We start from the raw sequence: 15,398 nt of genomic DNA on the forward strand, positions 1-15,398 counted from the left end.
TAATATGGATAAACCTTAAAAACATTATGCTAAGTGAAAGAGGCCAGTCACAAAGACCATATATTATATGATTCCATTTATAAGAAAACCCAGAACGGAGAAATCTATGGACACAGAAAGTAGATTAGTGACTGCTCAGGGCTGGGGTAGGGAGGGCAACAGGGAAATAGGGGAGTGATAGCTAAATGCTATGGGGTTTCTTTCTGAGGTGATGAAAATGTTGCAAAATGAGGTGATGGCTGTGCATACAGGTGAATGTACAAAAAAACACTGAACTCTACACTTTAAATGGATGAATTACATGCTATATGAATTACATCTCCATAAAGCTGTTAACATTAAAAAACACACACATAATCATGAACATTTGATGATTATGATAAAAGTAAGAAAATATCCTTATTCTATTAATACATTAACTTTTTTAAAAAAGCAAACTGGCTTTGAGAGACAACTTGACGGGCTCAGGGAAGTGCGTGGATTTTTGACATCTATTTGGCGTTTAGGAACCCTTTTGTTGTTGTTGTTGTTATATTTTGGAGAGTTACCGACTTAAATAAGTAATGTCCATCTGTCTGAATGAGTTGTTTACCATACAAGAGCTTTAGTTGACCTTTTAAATGACCAATAAATACTGAGGGGACTGAATGAGGCTCTCTCTGTTCAGTTGTGTGTATTAAATACACACAGTTAAATATTGCTAGTCATAATATTTTTGGATGACAGTGGTGGTGATATTGTAGTTCAGAAAAGATAGTTTAATCTCTGGCCTCTGAAGAGACAGAGGGATGGGAATGGCAACATTATTATCCACCCATCATCATTGGTAGAGCAAAGATAAATGGCCAGTACATGGAGCCTACAAATAGCAAACAATTAAACAGCAGTGTGTGTGTGTGTATCTCCTTTTGAAAAGAAGCTTGTAAGATATTTTGGTGCAAAGAGTCTAGAAGTGAAGATACATATGTAAACATCATGCCCGTAACTTTCCATTTAATATTATGCTCTTGTGTTATGCCAACACCCAGAAAATTGTTCTGCTTTTCATACTTTGAAAATGTGAAATGTTCTCTTATGCCCTCTTTTAGAAAGATCTATGTATTCGAAGAGAAAAATATCTGTCATTTGAAATTGTTTTATTAAGCATTCAAATGCCTGTCTGGAAAAAAAATCATTCCTTTAGAGTAAGCCGATCCCTCCCTTACAGAATGATGGCACTCCACTTGCAAGATTATATATATATATACTGTGAGTCTTCCATGGTGAGATTCAGTTTTTCACTTCTATTAATGCTATTTTTTACATTAATATTTGGGTTGTTCTTGCTCAAGTTTTATTGCTAGTCATTCTTACTTTATTTTTGTTTACCACAGTGCTTAGGGATTAGGTTCAGGAAGAAAAACAAACAAGGAAAAGTACTTCTGAAGTTCCACACCACATCAATTGCCTCAATATTGTAAATACAGGCTAAGAAATACTAAGACTCCAATAGCTCAGCCGCAGTCTTCTGGTGAGATCTAAATGCTGCGGGAAGGAAATTAGCCAATAACCACCCCCCACCCCTCTTCATGGTCCTCTGCCCTCCGTGCACCTGCCCAATTGTGCAAATCTTAGCTTAAGTGTGAGGGTGTCATTTTCTGAACTAGCAGTGGGTCAATTATAAAGTCCTCGGGCATTGTGGGGGAGCATTTCTTTCCGACCTCCATCAGCAGATCCTTGATCCCTAGAAGCCTGGAGATTGATTACCTCCCAGTAACCACAGTTGCCAATCTCAGTTAAACATTTGAAGAGAGGGAGATGGCAGAGGGGTAGTTAGTCTTACTCCTCTTGATGGTCAGATTCATGGATAAATTATCTCCTGGGGGAAGAAGGAGACAGGAGGGTGTGCAATGATTTGTGCATCTGGGAACTTACAGCGTCAGGTGAATGCAATGACTTCACTGTTGGGACTTCCTGGCACTTGCCTTTACGTTGTTGGATGTGATCCACAATGTAAATATGAAATCTTTGTGCATCTTTTGGGCTGGAAAGAAGAGATAAAAAATTTGTAAGTAATATTTTCCTGAAGGACTTATATGCATGCATATAAGCATAACCAATGGACATAAGACACTGGGGGGTAGGGGAGGCCAGGGGGTTGTCAAGGGTGGGGGAAAAAAGGACACATATGTAATACCCTTTGTAATACTTTAAGCAATAAAAAAATAAAAAAATGTAATATTTTAAATAAAATTTATGAAACTTTATGATATGTACCTGTTATTTCCATCTTAGAACAAATGAAAAATGGACTAATGGGTAGGAAGACAGACTGAGTGTCATCAGCTCCTAGCATCTCAAATCCTTCCCCTCTCTCTAAAATCAGCAAGTCATCTCCTCGGGTGAGAATTAAAATTTAAAAAGACAATTTAGTTTATCTTTGATGCCATTTAAAGACAGTTTCTAGCCTGTCTATCATATAAGTTCAAAAATATTAATATAGGTTTTTATCTTTATGAAAACCTATATTCATTTATGTTCATCTTTCCTTTATTCAAATTATTAACTAATTTTAAAGACTTCCCATATGCAATTGTGCCTATCTTTCCCACTGCTTCTAATAACTTTCCTGGTGGTATTAGATGTTTCTTTGTATTTTTTACCATCTTTCTTTGGAAATAAGGTGATTTTAACTGAATGTAGAACAAGTGTGTGCCAATGACTTCTGTAATTGCTTTGGAATATATTCTCTCTCATTCTTACTGCAATTTAACAGTGTATTTGCTTTCTTTCTTTTTTTAAAAAACTGCTGAGCATCCTGCATACATCTTCATTAAGATGTCTTCCATGACCCTAAATCTTTTCCCTGTGAGTTTAAAACTAATTCAGAACTCACCCAAGTGGATGACTAATTTAAATTGCTATTTCCAACATGCATTACTTTGCACTTGCCTGCTTTGAGTTTCATCTGCCACTGTTTTGCCCAATTACTGAGTTTGGATTCTGTATTTCTCACATCCATCTGCATAGACTTAGGGAACCAATATAGTTTTGTTTACTCAGCAAATTTCAGCAACTCATTATTTAGTCCATTCTCAAGGGTGTTAATAAATATCCTGGAGGACACTACTCTTGTACTGATTGCTGACACCCTACTATTAACTCTATTCTGTGCTGAGAGCTGGTCATTTATTCTTTCATTCCCCCTCTCTGAGCTCACTTTTAACCCATGATTGACAGCCCTTTACCTCTTGCCCAGTGGTTGGCAAGTCTCCTTAATAGTCTCTTGTGTAGGCCTTCATCAAAAGCCCTTTGAGAGTCTAAATAAGTTGCATCCTCTAGTCTTCCTTTATCCACTATTTTGTTGGCCCATAAATTTCTGCATTAAACATATCAAAGGCACATAAACAAAAAAACAACTTTCAAATGTTCTAAAAGTCTCTTTTCCCCTTTTTGGATGTCTAGTGCTGCTTTTTTTTTTCTTTCCCTTAATATTAATTCTCTGTTTGTATCATCTTCACTGAACCTCTGCAAACCAAAGATGTGTTCCCCACCTCATGTTAATACTGTGACATATCCAACAAGATTCTGAGCTACTTTCTGACGTAAATAAATTCCACTCATTGGCCCTGTCAGTACTATGAAACATGCCTTGCTAACTTCCTTCACTCATTCACCAGCTTGTCAGAAATTCCAAGAAAGTAAGTTTTCTCTTTGGCAGTTAACAATCCAATATTTTTATTTCAGGGGCATGACACCTTGTAAGGACATTTTGCTGTAAAGATATTTATTTGAGTCATCTTCACTGTACTTCAATAATTCCTCACTTTACAGAAAATTGTTTTTCTGGAATTTAAAAAAAGGAAATTTAAAAATGTGTAATAAGTAATCCAGCAAAAGCTCTTTTTTTAAAAAAAAAATAATTTTAGGTTTATTTATGTATTCATTTGATTATTATCTTTCTGACCAACTAAACTGTAAAGACCACCAGAGCAAGGATGTTGTCTGCTTTTAGTCATCCTTGCTCCTCATCTTGATGAGGAGGTTGATGGAGCTGGCACTGTGTGGCATTTCCATTTATAGACCTTTTGAGCCTCACAACAACCATATGAGCTCTGTAAGCAAGAAATATTATTATTATTATTATTATTATTATTATTATTAAATGTAGAGTAAACTAACACATAAGAGGTACATTATTGGCTCAAGGCCACCGGGCACATTAATGCCCCTGGTCTCCTACCCAAGGTTTCAGATCCTTCATCCAAAGTCCCCTCTATGCTGCCATGGCGAGTTCTTCTGTTCCTTTGAGTTGAATGTGTAAAAGATTAAAGCCATTTTAAAAATTACTGTAGCTCCTCATATTCTATTATTTCAAAGTCTTTTCAGGAGACATGTAGTTCTAAATGTGGAGGGGACATATCCTTGCCCTCTTACATCATCTACCTGCCAAATCTTACCCTTTAGAAATGAAGGACATTTTCATTTTGAATTAATATTAAGATTACATAAAAAAAAATTTTTGCTCTCTGAGGTAAGCTTTTCTTCTGTGTTTCTATAAACCATTTATACTTTTATCATTTTTTTGCCTAAAAAAAAGTCTCCCACATTTAAATTCTCACAGCTTGGGAACCCTGCCGAGAATACATAATAACTGCCTGTAACACTTAAAATAAAAACAAATTTACCAAGGATGGTGGAATGACAACAAAGAGCAGGAAAAATATAAGTACATGGAAAATAGTCTCTCCTACGCATATATTTCAGCACTAAGTGTTTTTATTGAAAATACCTGCTTCTGGTTATCCTGCTTACCTTCTCTTCATCTGGATTGTTTTGGGGGAAGGGGAGGAGAGTTAAAAATCTAAAGATCTGAGGAAAGAGAGATGAGTCTTTAGAATTGTGATTTGATCTTGGGTTTCGAGGGGAGTATTTGGTGAAGTAATACTGAATCTGAGCAGAACACGGATTGGCAGGTAGCGGTTAGAACAAGCCTTCTCAGCTTTGGTACTATTGACATTTGGGGCTGGGTCCTTATTTGTGGAATTGAGGTCTGTCCTGTGTATTGTAAGATGTTTGGCAGCATTCTTGGTCCCTATGCATTAGTTGCCAGTTGTGACAATCAACAATACCTTCAGACATTGTCCAGAGTCTCTGGGTTTAGAACCCTGACTTAGAGGCCAGGTGCTTGGGAATGTGCCGTGGGACTCTGGTAGGGGCTTTGGCAAACCTCCCATTTCCTCCCGTGGGCAGTCTCTCCCCATCCAGGGCAGACTGGCCTTGATCCCTGGAAATAAATTCACCTCCAATGAGGCCTGCTAGCTTACCCAGGCTTTGTTTATGGTCTTTGTCTAGTGAATCTGAAAGACCCATTTATTCTCTTTTGCCCGAACTAGCTAGACTTGACAAAAACACTTTGAGAACACCCCTATTGGTGGGGAGGAACTCGTGACATTTCCTGAAAATTCCATGCTCCTCTCTGGTCTTACCCTGTTACTCTTCTCTCTTTCCACTCAGCATGAAAGCTATGATAAAATGAGAACCCGACTGGGAAGCAGCAGACCTCAGTGACCTTGGGGGGGCCAGTCCCTGCTCTCGGCTTTTGTTTTCTTATCCACAGTTGGAAACGGTTGGACTAGATAATACGTCTTCATGACCTTTCAGCTCTAGAGTATTATGGTCTGAATGTTCTTATTTTTCTTGGCTTCTTTAATCTGCCCATTCGGACTTTAGAATACCTACTTCCTTCAATGACACCAACATATAAACCAATTTTTGCAAAAATGTTTGTTTGGATTTGAGTTTATCTACTTGCTTTATTTCATCTATATATTTTTTTCCTCCCTTAGAGCCTAACTTTATTAACCCATAAGGAAAATGTAGGAAAAATTAGTCATGTCTTTTGACGTAGACACTCATTTAATATAATGATCACATCAAGAAGTTTTGAGTTCAGTGACACCTTATAAGACTACACTGTGTATTAAGTTCATAGCAGCAAAGTGTGTTGAGTGAAAACCATATTTCACATATATTAGGGAGGACTGATCATTTAAAGCCAACTGCTGGGAAAGCCTTTAGAAAAAAAAAATAGAGTACTTAAAAAAATATATAAATCAAGTAACTGGATATCCCTGGATATAGGCATTTCAAAAATTATTAAAATCTGATTCATTCCTACAAATGCATGCAAACTTTTGCTGCTGCTCTTATGATACAGCCAGTGTTCACTCTTAGGAAGTCCTGTGTCTGATTTTCAGGATAAGGCATGATTGAGGTGGGAAAGTTTTCCCTGCTTCTGACTGGCTGGTCATGTGACCTTAGGCAAGTCGGTTTTCCTCTCTGGGCTCCCGTTTCTCCCTTTCTAATTGGGGGTTAAGTTTTATTTCTAAGGTCTCTCATAGCTCTAAAATTGTAAGAGTTCAATCAGAAATGTTGGTTAGGAACCAGGCTTTGGAACACAAACGCCTTCATCAGGGCCGGGCGCTAGGTTCCAGTGAAAACTGGCTCCCTCTGAATGGGAAAACCTTGAGCTCTTCTTCCCACCAGGAAAGAAGAGGTGGGCAGGGCGGGATTCCTTCCCTTTACTGAGGCTGATGTGTGGCTGCGCTCAACAGCCTCCTCCCCAGCCCCCTGCTCTGTGCGGTTGAGAAAAGACAGCAGTTCTAGGAAAACAGGTGGGAGGCTGCTAAGGAAAATGCACTAACAGAGGTAGGGGACTAAAGAGGAAGACCACAGGGAAAATCATTTATAACTAAATTTCATATCCTATATATGCAAATTGCTGAATGGCAGAACGACCAGTTGCTATTATGTGCACTGACCACCAGGAGGCAGACACTCAATGCAGGAGCTGCCCCCTGGTGGTCAGTGTGCTCCTACGGGGGGAGCGCTGCTCAGCCAGAAGCCGAGCTCACGGCTGGCGAGTGCAACGGTTGGTGGGAGCCTCTCCCGCCTCTGTGGCAGTGCTGAGGATGTCCCCCAAGGGCTCCCAGAAGGCGAGAGGGTGCAGGTCAGGCTGAGGGATCCCCCCCACCCCCCAAGTGCATGAATCTCGTGCACCAGGCCTCTAGTTATAACAGTTTTCTGAGTTGATGTTAAAATGCCTTGTATCTGTTCAGTGACATATTTTCCTTTCAATATTTGTGTGAGGTGGGCAGAGAGGCATTTTACAGATTAGGAGCCTATGGTTTAAAGAACCTTCACGAAGCTCAGCAACTTGATTTTTTTCTTGGTATTCTTTCATAGCTCTTCATAGAAAATATGTTGGGCATTTTTCTCTGCGGGGAAAAGTGTTAGAAATGTCAAACAATTGAGTTCAAACAAATACTTGGAACAAACCTGGCTATTCCTTAGAAACTTCTAATATGATAATAACTTTAGGCAGATGCATACTTGGTGGGATAGTTGCTGTTCTTGGAAAATGCTTGTGCACTTGATGGTCACCCCTGTGGTTCCTGACACCAGGCTTATCCTTAGCGAGCTGGTGACCTGCACCACTCATGATGGCGGGGGAATTTTATTTCCCCATAGCCTAAAATTGGCGAGGTGCAAAACTTTTTTCATTCTTCTGAGCATTAGCATACCACCTCCACTCTTGTTGCCTACCTTCTGGGACTTACCATCAATGACATCTCCTGGGCATGGGTCATATTCTTGGGTGTAATCTTTAGAGGACAAGTGGGACATGTGCCTACGTAATTTCCTGAAGTCCCTGGGGAGTTCTTGTATGTATGTGTGTGTGTGTGTATGTGTGTGTGTGTGATTTGATAATGTGTAAGGTTAAAAGTTTGATCTCTGAATTCTTTTGCTTGTTCCTCTTTTCCCCTTACCCCCTACTTCTGCTCAGGGCCTTTTCCTCCTAGCACAGGAATCTGTGGGGGAAGCTTTGGTCCCCAGATGTTTCTCTGTGAAGGCTCTTGAGTGCCTTCTCATCAGTTGGGAGTCTGGAATTTGGAAGCTATATGCTCAGCACCCACAGCCGAATCTCACTATTAGTACAACCAGAACATGTTAAGGAAGGTAAGTTTACTCCTGCTGCTGTTGCCAAAATAGGATTATGCAATGTGTTCTTACACTAAATGTAAATGATTTCTGTTTTGTGCCTTATCTTCAACAATCTAGAAAGCTGCTCTTCACAATAGTGTGGAAAACGGGGGTTTCTAGTTCACGGTTTTCCCACCCTGTTCTCTGTTTTAGAGTCGACACCTAATAGCGAATTAGTCACAGCAGGTTACAAGGAGGCGGGAGGTGCCAAAGGGGCTTTCACTAGAGAGTCTTGAATTTGGAAGCTGACAATGATGTTTTAATAGTTCTGTGACTTTGGCGTATTTAGTTTACATCTTTAATACTTAAGTTTGTGTGTGTGTGTGTGTGTGTGTGTGTGTGTGTGTGTTTTCTGTAAAATGGGAGGAAAAGTACTTCTTACAAGTTTTTTTAGCGATGAAAGGGGATAAGGGAGAAAGTGCCTGGCATTTAGATAGCATATAACTTGGAAAATATTGGTTTCCATTTCTCTCTTCCACCCTCTCCCCCTTAGATTGGTAATAAAGCTTTCTTGAGAATGAAGTTTTTATGTGACAGGTTTATTTCTCTGCTAAGACTTCATGCAGCATGAACAGTTTGTGGTGTGCTGTGGAGGTGTCGGCTCCCCATGTGTGGCGTGGTGGGAAATGTGTTCTCCTCACTCCCGTGTTGATGAAAAGACTCCTCTCCATCCGTGGCTGCGAATGACAGAGCCTGCCTGGGGCTGATCACTTTCAGTATCGCCGTGTGACTGTTTACCCTTGAAAATCCATGCGTTTGGGAATTCGGAGATCAGCGATGCTCATCTAACTTGAAAGTGTGGGGAGAAATGACGGGTACTCTTCTGGCTTCGGCTCTTGTAAGTCTCTCCTTCCGCTGAAATGCTGTGCCAGAACTTCCTTTGCCACCACCACCAAGGGGTGAGTTTCTGGCCAGTGACCCATCCCATGGTCAACTGCTTCTTCCTTAATTTGATGGCTGGGAAGAGCAGAGAGACTTCAGCACTGAGGAGAGACAGCATGGTTTGGAGAACTAGGGGCTCTTTGGGAAAATATAACCATCTCACCAAGATGCCCCCTCTGTGCTCTGAACCCCGTGGAAAGGATAGTCCTTGACATTGATAGAGAGGAGCTTCTCCAAGTGACAAGTACAAATTATGCTGCTTATTGGTGTAATCTGAGCGGTCAGCACCTGGCCCAGAACAAGGGCTCCCGCAGGAGAGAACATTCCAAAGCCCCAACCACATCTCACACTGCACATGTTGCCTCCCTAATGAAATGAGAAACGGCTCTGTGAGAGAAACAAAACAGGGGTGAGGAAAGCTTACAAATAATCAGGAAAAGGAAGATGTAAGGTGGGAGTCAGAGTCAACAACACTGTCTATCAAAAACATTGTAGGAAACAGCTCTGTTAACTGTGTGTAAATAACTAGATGAATATACTCTCAGGACTTGAATCACAAGCAAAGTGGAAATTGCCAAAAGAAGTAAATAATTTCTTGATAGAGCCTTTCATAAATAATCATGGTTTGTCTCTGCTGGATAGTGCATGTTTAAATTGTCATCAGAAATTTCCATTTTAGCTACAAGGCACAGGATTGTGTTTTTATGGTATATATAAAAAAGCTAAGTACTTAATAACATCCCCTTAGAATTAGTTATTAAATTCTATTTGCAGCAAGGATGCACTGAGGAAACGCACGCAGCAAGCCAAACAAAAGCAAAACAGAAACAAAATGAGAAATGACTGTGAGGACTTGTGCCCTTGCAGTGACAATAAGGACCCCTTTGCCTGTTGAAGGTTAGCTTCCCTTTGTCCTGTGAAGCAGGGGGTCCCTCGGGGGTGAGGACGACGGAGCCCCAACGCGCTAGGGCGTCTGCATGCACGACTCCGGAGACCAGGTTTAGTGACGCAGATCCATTTTATTGTGGAACTACAGGGGTATATATAGCATGAGGGGACCAATCAGAGGGAGACACATTGCTACAGGCGACCAATGGCTGAAAGGCTGAGGTCCTGTGCACGTGGCTCTAGGAGTTCGTTCAGGCGGGCGTGGCTACTTCCTGGTGTGCCGAGGAAGCACGTCATGGTGGAGTGTGCTCACACCATTGCATCAGCCACAGCGCTGAGACATACTTCCCGAGCTCTACTACAGCCCTGAGCTCAGAGAGATAAGATCTCTAAGACAAAAGCTGAGCTGGTCTGAGAGTGGCCTACTGAGCAGGAGAAGGCTTCTGTTTTCATCACCTTTATCACATCACCCTTTTCATCGCATCAGAAGGTCTCTCTCTCTACTCCACACTCAGTGAGCTGGACTAGCCAAGAGCATGAGGTGCCCTGGATTGGAGGTGAGAGAACTCCGTAGGGCTATCAGAGTGCCCTTGGGCACAGAGGTGCCACCCTTGGCCACTGAGTCTAGTGGAATGAGTCCATCAGGGCTGGAGGGATGCCCTCAGTGGAGAATCGTGGTTGTGGAGAGTAAATGTATGTTCAGGAATAAGTACTTGCTGTATGCAATGACTGTCCAATTGTTGATTTGCAGGTGTGATCCCTTTTTCAAATAGCAGAAAAGAAAAGAAAAAAACCCACAAAGATAAACATTTCAACTCTCTCCCTGACTACAAACCATTCTTGATACTCATGACTGAACTGAGACTTTTCTTTCCAAAGCAGATCCGAAATGTTTGAAAGGCCCAGGGAGTCAAGGCCAATCTTCCTGGATGTTCAAGGCCATGCCTGATCCCCACCCCCACTGGGCTCAGCTGCTGCCACAGCCAACCTGAGCCCAGTTCCTTGCCACACCCGGTCCTTCCCGGTCTGAGCTGCCTCCGTACACGCTGCTCCCTCTGCCTGGAGATTTCTCCTCTCAAAATCCTGGCCCAAACCAGACCCAGATGGTTTGACCCCTCTTCTGGGTGGAACCTCACACACCCCTGGAATTAGAGACATCCTGCGCTCTTTGCCTGTATTCAGCCTTTGGCACTGTCTGTACTGAGACTTGCACTTTAGTTACCTGCCCGCTTCCCCACCAGGTACATACCCCTCAAGGGCCAGGGCTTGTCTTATTTATCTTAGTGAGGGAGTGCCCCAGGCACTAGGACAGTTTTTTCAGCACAGGCTAGGCGAGATGAATGCTGGTGGATACACCTTTCCCCGCTCTCTTTAGATTTTGGTGATTTGCCCTGTGAAAATTGGAGTTAGTCTTCTTTTTTAAATATATTTTTATTGATTTCAGAGAGGAGGGGAGAAGGGGAGAGAGAGATAGAAACATCAATGATGAGAGAGAATCATTGATTGGCTACCTCCTGCAAACCCCCCACGGGGGACCGAGCCCACAACCTGGGCATGTGCCCTTGACTGGAATCGAATCCAGGACCCTTCTATCCGCAGGCCAACACTCTGTCCACCGAGCCAAACCAGCTAGGGCTGGAGTTAGTCTTTTAATGTTCAAACCCCTAGCTACTCTTGAGTCTTTGCTGAGGTGTCATGTTGTGTTGTGGTCTCAGCTTCTAAAAAAGTGTTTATGCTTCTGCCCTGTAAGAGTTTAGGCCCTGGAAACTTGGGCCTTATTGTGTTTTTTCATTGCAAATCCTGTCCATCAGATTATATTTGCCACATTGGCTTTTCCCTTCCAGCCAAAACTAATTCTCAGTGTGTTCGGACTCAGTGCTGAGTTAGTAGAAGGGCCCCCTTTGTGCAGTAGGCCCTGGACTGGTGTCTGCCAGAGGATTCCAGATTTGTCGCCGCTCAGGACTGGCCTTTTGGTTGGTGCCTAGTGAGGGTGGTTGCTCCTGCCAGCCCAGGACCCTGCTGGAGAACTTGCCAGGGGGAGTGTTTGTTCTTCTTAGGATTTTTACGAATGGATTTTTGTATAGTTCAATGTGGACCAGTAATTTTCCACAGTCAGAGTGACTCTGCCAGATGGGTAGTTTCCCTCAGCTTGGTAGGACGCCTTCTGATAAGAGTTAGGCTCAAATAAATAGCTTACCCATTATGGACCTTTGGCTACCAGCCATAGGAGAGGGGAGGGGTCCAGGGTTCAGCAGAAGACCTTGAAAGGACTGCATAACCAGGACAGATTGATGAAATCAGTGTTCCGACCACTTAAGCAATACCCTGGGACCACCATTAGGGAGATCTTGGTGGTATACTTCAGCAGAGCAATATATCGTAAAGGAAGATAACATGTATACACACATACATAGTTATAGCTGTGTTTATTGAGCTCTTTCTAGGTAAGATGCTTCGTGCTTTACATTAGGTTTGTTGTTCAGTCTTCACAGCAACCCTGAGAGATAAATATAATTATTTCCACTCTATAAATAATCAAAGTGAGGCTTAGGATGTTACCTATCTTATCTTATTTGCATAATAACATTTTAACTGATGGCTTTTCCAAGTTGTTCTTGTTCCTTTGTTTTCCAAAAGACTGGAAGAAATGAGGCAGCTCAAAAGTTTTTATTTCTATTGTTGACCAAGGACAAGGATGTTTAAGAGTTTTTCTAGAGAAAAAAATGCCAGTTGGGAGGACTGAGACCCTGTGGCTGAGATGTGGGAGTGTGAGCAACAAAGACTTTCTCTACGTAAGAGGTGGTATTTTGGGATGCAATAACTACAGATTAGGATGGCTCCATGGTCAACAGTAATTTCCTCAGTGTTCACATCTATATTAACTCTTTGCTTTTGACCAGTAGCTGACTAGTCCAGGAATTCTTGACCCAAGTCTGGTAATTAGGCCTCTCTTTCTTGTCAGTGTGGCATCCAGAGATATGAGACTAGAAGCCCCAGGTGCTGAATAAATTCAGTACTGGAAGGGGTTGGTGCTAAACTGTCTGCTCCTCAACCTTCTGAGTGGCAAATATCTCTCTACCTATGTGGATGCCTCCTGCTTCTGGAATTCAGTGAATCCTGAGCTGGGCTGGGAGTACACTGACAGGCGTCTGTATGTCATCTGGGCAAGGCATGTGCAGCCCTGCTGTTTTGATCTTTGTTCTGCCTTGAACTTCATGTCTGCAGGAAGAGGCACAAATCCATTCCATCTTTGTGGGTTGTAGGGTGGGCTCAGTGGCCTGTGAGAGTCTCCTAAACTTGTCTATGTTACTATATTTGCTGAGCAGCCACTGGGTCCCCCTCCCTATCTGCTATTTTCCAGCCCCTAGGTTGAAAAAAGGGTGAGTAGTGAGACTGAAAGCAGTAGAAGGCTCAGACCAAAGGTTGCAGGGTGGGGCTGTTCTCTTCACTCCTCCCTGTTGGGTATGAAAGGAGGAGGAGAAAGGCCTGTGTACTTCAGGAGAGGTATGCACGAAGGGGGATGGGTGCGTGCTCTAAGTACAGGAAAGCCCTTCTCCGCCTTGGAAAACCTGAATAAGCACCTGAGAAAAAAAGAGATGGTTAGTAGAAACAGCCTGCAAAAATACCTGCTCATAAAAGACAGGTCTCTGAAATGCAAATGCCCTGAGAATCCGTAAGGCTGGAAGATAAACTTCCTGAGTTTATCATCCTTAAAAGTGTGCAGTAGAGCTAGGAGGAGGTTCAGGAGTAAGTTTGCAAAAGCTCGAAAAAGAGTGGAAATGACCTCCTGGTAAATTAAGATGATTTCAGAAGAGAATATAAGAAAATTAAGAAAAACATCAATAGCAGAAAACACCTGTGATAATGTAATCAAGGGCAATAAATAATATAAATTTTGAAATGACAAATTATGACAAGTCAATTTGGTAGATTTGAGTCGACTTACAAAGATGAGGAATTAAGTTCAGCCAAGCAGATGTTAAATGTTTAAAATTTAGGAAAGCACTTGGGGTGAGCTCTCAAAACATTTTACTTGCAAAATTAGTTCAGATTGCTTTGGATATGAACATGCTGAAACCAAACAATAAGCATGAGCCCTGGAGAGACACAAGGTTTCCAGCAGGAAGGGAGATATGAGGAGGAAAAAAATAATTTTTAATGTATTTTTTTCTATTGGAAATGATTTTTTAATGTATCTTTTTTGATAACTATAAGGAGGTGATTAGTTTTTCCTAAGCTGTGAGGACATAAAATAAAACAGAAACCGAGGTATGTCAAGAAAAACAAATAAGCATATTAGATACTATTTTTTTAAATATATATTTTATTGATTTTTTACAGAGAGGAAGGGAGAGGGATAGAGAGTTAGGAACATCGATCAGCTGCCTTCTGCACACCACCTGCTGGGGATGTGCCCGCAACCAAGGTACATGCCCTTGACTGGAATCAAACCTGGGACCCTTCAGTTCACAGGCCGACGCTCCATCCACTGAGCCAAACCGGTTAGGGCTACTATTTTTTAAAAAGCAACCTAAATCTGCATCTTTTCTGTTTTGAAGAAAGTCCTGGAATACAGTGATGCAGTTCTAACCATCCATTCATTCCACAGCACATGCCCCTGCCTCCTGTGAGCTGGGAACTGCTCTAGTGCTGATGCATGCCAACTAAACCTGGTGTTGAGGGAACTTCAGGAAGGTCCAGGCAGGGACTCCTAGAGTTGGTGGGAACTGAGTTGTCTTAAGTTATCATCATAACTGCTCATGTTGTATAATATTTTACATATTCGGAAGCACCTTCAGACACAGAACCTTATTTGGTCTTTGACACACAGCTCTGGGGGTGGTGCAGAGAGTATTAACGCTGTTGGGGTCTATTTCACGGTACCTCTTTACTGTGTTTAACACGATTGTCCACATCTCCCTTTTGGACATTCGCTCTTCTCCTGGCTTATGAGACTTTGCTTTAATAGTTTTCCTTTCATCTCCTTGGATGCTCCTCAGGATCTAACTCCACTCTTTTCTTTAGCTCGTCCCTTAAATGTTAGTGTCCCTAAGGATGTTGTCTTCTGCTGCTCTTCTCTCCTTCACTTTATACACCAGTGGTAATGGTTTAATCTACTCACAGCTGACATGCTCAAGCATTGGAGTGGAGCATAGTTAGGGGTGGGGAGGAAAGGCATTATGAGTTTCAAGGGGACGATATGTGCAGTTGAGAACAGCTTTCTGGGTAATTCTGACAGCCCTCCCATCTCTCTGTTTTCAGTGCCAGTTACCTGTACATGCTGATGTTTATATTCCCAGCCAAATTCTCTGTGGACCTCTGGATGTACTACCTCATTTTTTTACAGGAACTTTCTGCTTGGCTGTTTTACCAGAACTGTACTCAGATGTCCCAGACCTCACCTACTAATGCCCACTCCCTCTGTTACCTGTCAAAACCCAGTGTGCCTGACACTGAAAGGCCAAAACTCAAAACACCAGAGTTTGGGGTAAGGAAAGGTTTATTGTTGAGAAGGCACCCACCGAGAAGATGGGAGACCTAATCCTCAAATCTGTCTTCAGAAAGTACAGAGTTCAGGCTTCTTTTATGTCAAGGGAAGGGTA

This window comes from Myotis daubentonii, chromosome 6 (genome assembly GCF_963259705.1).
Source record: "Myotis daubentonii chromosome 6, mMyoDau2.1, whole genome shotgun sequence".
Lineage (NCBI taxonomy): Eukaryota > Metazoa > Chordata > Mammalia > Chiroptera > Vespertilionidae > Myotis > Myotis daubentonii.